The sequence below is a fragment of the Acomys minous genome, assembly GCF_964271855.1.
Source record: "Acomys minous genome assembly, chromosome: 3".
Classification (NCBI taxonomy): domain Eukaryota; kingdom Metazoa; phylum Chordata; class Mammalia; order Rodentia; family Muridae; genus Acomys; species Acomys minous.
Window position 1 is genome coordinate 4,196,954 of NC_140485.1, and position 4,887 is coordinate 4,201,840.

The following is a 4,887-nucleotide window of genomic DNA, read 5'->3' on the forward strand; positions in this document are numbered from 1 at the left end:
GCTTCATATGAGTAATTCCACTCACCGCTTTACTCTTTTATTACAAGCCTTCTGATCTTTCTAGGTTAATGATTCTGATTCAGGGGTGCAGGTGTTCCCCTTGCTGCTTTTTTCCTTTGACAGTTGTACTCCACGGGTGGGTGTACAATTACACAACACAGTGGGTTAAAAAAGTTAGCTCAGTCCCCTACCTGGCGTCTTATAGTGTAGTCCAGGCACTGGTGGGGTTTCCATCTCAGTACTCCAGGGCCTCTGGACTCCAATCCAGGCTTTCTTCTAAGTTCCTGTGGCTGTTAGGGGACCTCCTTTCCTCTGGCCTGTGTGACTAACACTCTGGCTTTTTGGAGGTAAATGAGCTTAAGCAAAGGGTGGAAGCCCAGAGTTTTCACAGCAAGAGGTCACTTAGCTTTTTCAGATGCTCCGAGGCAGTGGCCAGCGGAGTTGAAAGGCTTTATCACAGAATAAGGGGACGGCTTCAGAAGAACCCATCTGGGTCTGATCTCCATGTGCAAGGGCAGCCTCAGCGGTAGGGCCATGCTTGGGCTTGCAGCACTGAGGAGCTGGAGTCAGTCAGATCCAGGAGCTCTGTGAACCTACCTTACTTGATTCGCCTCAGCCAGTGAGAGGTGCTGTGCTGAGGAAAGATACTTGAGGTTGGTCCCTGGCTTCCACATACACCTGTGTCTGCATACCCAAGCATGCCCCTACCCCAAGCGTTGGATGCTCATTTTTCGAGGGGGAGGGGTGTGTATGTGTGTGTGCTCATTTTTAAATTAATGTTATTACTAAAAGAACAGCGGTGGCCAGAAAAACTCAGGATCTATACTGCTTTTGCTCCGAAAGCTGAAAGAATTAAGAATGTTCTTCATGGAAAGATCACATTCCCTCTTTTAGGAACATTTTTTTTCCCCAAACAAGCGTGAAAATTTCCCCTTGTTGCCACATTTCGCATGGCTTTGGCTTTCATGAGCGGTATTAAGAAAGTGATATTCATAAGTCTCTGCCTGGTGCGTCAGTTTGAGTTTGCAGCACAGTCTCTGAATGTGGCTTTGGTCTCAGCTGTAAGGTCAATGTAGAAGGGTGTTGCCAAGGCCTTTCTGCACGGAGAAATTGATGCACTGACAAGGAGAAGGTCTCCTAGCCTGGAAGAAGAGGCTGAGGCACAGCAGAGGTCACAGCAAGGACAGAGGTACGGAGGGGATTTGTACGTCACAGCCTGTTGACCGGCAGACTACACTGCTCCAAGGACACAGGAGAGGTGGGGGCTCTAGGGAGGGCAAGCACTTTCTAACTACCTCAGTGACAGAATTTTCTCTTCCTATTGTCTCCATCAGATGCATATTTAATCTCGTGGCTCATCCTGCCCTACAATCCAGGGTCCCTTTCCCAGAGCTTGTTGCTAGCTGACTCCGGGATAGAACACCATTAAGTCACATCCGCCACCATGCCAGTGGCTGTTTGCTAGAAAGCCTTGGAGAGTGATCTGAGATTCCTTTTCCTTCTCCATGAACTGAATGTGGTTATTCCCACGATTCCTAAACTGGTATAGCATCAAAGCCCGATGGATTATATTCTTGCCTATTTCAATTTTCCAACGTCGTGACCAGTGTTTTAAGCTTTTTTTTTTTTTTTTTTTTGGCTCTATATTTGATCTCTTGTTTTCTTTAAAGATATCTGAACATGGGTAAGTGCTTCTTTTCCCTCTCACCACCCTTCCCTCCTCCCTTCTCTTTCCCTTTCTCATCCCTCCCTCCCTCCTCTTCCTTGTCCTCTCACTTGCTTTTCTCTTTCTCCTCCTCTCCCTTTCTCTTATTCTTTCTGTAGCCTTTCTTCTTTCCATTTTTAATGTTCTACCATCACTTCTTTTCCTTCTGTTGTTTTTAAACAAAATCCCATATGTTTAATTTTAACCATAAAGACTCAGGACCCAGTTGCTGGGGTGAAAGCCTGCTAGCTCAGAGAGGCAGAGAAAGCGCCCAGGTGACCCTCCTGCTCAGCTGACGTCCCAGAAGGAAAAGGCTCTTCTCCTTCCCCATGCTGTCTTAAATACCCTTCAACTCAATGTCCCTCCTTCCTGTGTTTTCTATGTTTACTCCCTGTCAGGTGGTCACTTTTCTGCCTCTTTACTTATTGTTGACTTTATTTAGCTCTTGTTTATAGAAAACTCTTAGCTTAAAGGTGTGCGCTAGGGCTGAGCCACACCACAACAAGAAACAGAATTTTCCAGTTCACAATATTGGGATTCACAATGTGATCAAATATCCTTCCATATTCTTCCTTTCTTTGATAGTACATATCCCTTCCTTCTTTTTTTTAAAAAATAGTTGTTTTTTTTTGTTTGTTTTGTTTTTTGTTTTTGCCAACAGAGTATATTTGCCTTTAAAGACTTTCAGAAAATTCCAGTCCAGCCTTTCCATTACACTATCTTCAGGGGGCCAGTTTTTCTGAATATACACTTCCAGAGATATCTCCATGTCTCAGGATTGGCTTCTTCCTAGAACTGCTAGGAACTAAATTCAATCTCCACTTTTCTTTTATGTAGTTTTTTTTTTAAATTCATGTTCTCTTAGAAAGACCTCCAAGGAACAAGTCCTGCCATCCTATTATATTGTAGTGTGATTCTAATTAACAATAGTCTTCCATGTAGTTCAGAATATTGAAGAAAGTTTTCTTTTAAAGATATTTTTTCGAGGCAGGGTTTGTCTGTGTAGCCTTGGCTGTCCTGGACTCACTTTATAGACCAGGCTAGCCTCAAACTCACAGAATCTGCCTGCCGCTGCCTCTTGAGTGCTGGGATTAAAGGTGTGCACCACCACTGCCCAGTTAGATTTATTCATTTTTATTTTATGTGCATTGGTGTTTTGCCTGCATATATGAGGATGTTGGATTCCCTGGAACTGGAGTTACAGATGGCCATGTGGGTGCTGGGGATTGAACCAGGGTCCTCTGGAAGAACAGCCAATGTTCTTAACTGCTGAGCCATCTCTCTAGCCCCTGAAGAGAGAGACTGTTTCACCACAAAGAGTGAGCATGCATGTGGTAATTACATCAGTTTGGTCATTACTGTGTATACACATTAAAACATATTGTATTCTGTAACTCTACAGTTACTGTTGTTGACTAAACTTCCTAAAGTACTACACAAAAAAATGTTCCTGAACAGAAAACAAACAAATGAAAAACAAAAACAGAAAGAGTGATTTCCAGAGGACTCACTTTCAGAATCTATGCACATCTGAAAACAAATTTATTTTGCTCTCATTCTTGGCAGATATTTCAGTTAACTCAAATATTGATTCAAAACACTTGTCGTCTTAATTGGAAGGTGCCTCCCCCCCAACCCAACCCAATGAGTCTTGCATCTGGTGCTGTGGTGTGGGTGATGCAGGCACAGTCCTGGGTCAGTGTGTATGGTTGACATGTGTACAGCCATGTCAAAGATGCTGATTCCTCAGACCCATGGAAAGGCCTTCCCTGGGTCAGGTCCATGGGAACTGCAGGGCCTGCAGGAGTGACAAGGCCTTCCCCTGGTTCCAGCATGGATGTTGACAGTGTGTGCAGCAAGTGCCAAGCACAGCTTCCTCCCCCAGAGGACTACAGCCTAAGCTTGCTCCCCAACCCAGATTCCCTACAAAGATTAGCTAACCTACCTTGTCTTCTGGTCGAAAAGAAACATGCTGTGTTTCCGGCTGCCGGTGCCTTGCTATCAGAATGCACAGCTCACCCAGTCTCAACTTCTCTCAGCCCATGCCTGTCAGTCTTCCTTTTCCAACACCCAGTTAGATCAATCTTAAAGCTGTGTTGGTCTCCGCGCTGTGGGAAACAGCCAACTGACACGAGTCCTAAGTTCCATCTAACTGATCTCATTTCTTTTCCTGGCAAAAAAAAAAAAAGTTTCTTCATTGTCTAAGTTTGAATAGTCACTGGGATGTCTCCCATTGCCTTTTTGTTCTGACCAGTCTCTTGCCTTTTGTGTCTTCACTAGATTGCCGTGGGTTTACAGATATTTTTCCTGTAACAGATTACTTCTTGCAGATCCTTCATTTTAAAGGATTTGGGAAGGGGAGACAGAGAGAGAGAGAGAGAGAGAGAGAGAGAGAGAGAGAGACAGACAGACAGACAGACAGACAGACAGACAGACAGAGGAAGGAGAAGGAGAATGAGGAAGAGGAGGAGAAGGAGGAAGAGGAGGAGGAGGAGAAGGAAGAGGAGAAGGAGAAGGAAGAGGAGGAGGAGGAAGAGGAGAAGGAGGAGAAAGAGGAAGAAGAGGAGGAGGAGGAAGAGGAGAAGGAAGAGGAGAAGGAGGAGGAAGAGGACGAGGAGGAGGAGGAGGAAGAGGAGAAGGAAGAGGAGAAGGAGGAGGAGGAGGAGGAGGAGGAGGAGGAGGAAGAAGAAGAAGAAGAAGAAGAAGAAGAAGAAGAAGAAGAAGAAGAAGAGTGATTCTCTTGTTTTTATGCTTTGTTCCCCCCAGCCCTTATTTGGAGGTTAAACAAAAAGATGGCCCCAGGAGACCAGGGCTGAGAGAGCCCTGATGGTGGGGACAGCAGCTCTTACAATGGATCCTGGTGGCTTAAACAAGTGAGTGACATCATCATAACTTCCATGACGCTCTTCCCTTAAGCAAACAGAGACATCACCTTTCTTTTCTTTTTTTTAAAAAATATTTATTTATTTAATGAGTGGATTTTTTTGCATGTATGACAGAAGAGGGCATCAAATCCCACTACAGGTGGTCATGATCCACCATGTGGATGCTGGGAGTTGAACTCAGGACCTGTAACAGACAGTGCTCTTAACCGCTGAGCCATCTCTCCAGCCTGACATCACTGTTCTAGTTGGAAGAAAATGATTTGGAATTCTGGACCATTTAGGTCAGAGCACAGAGGG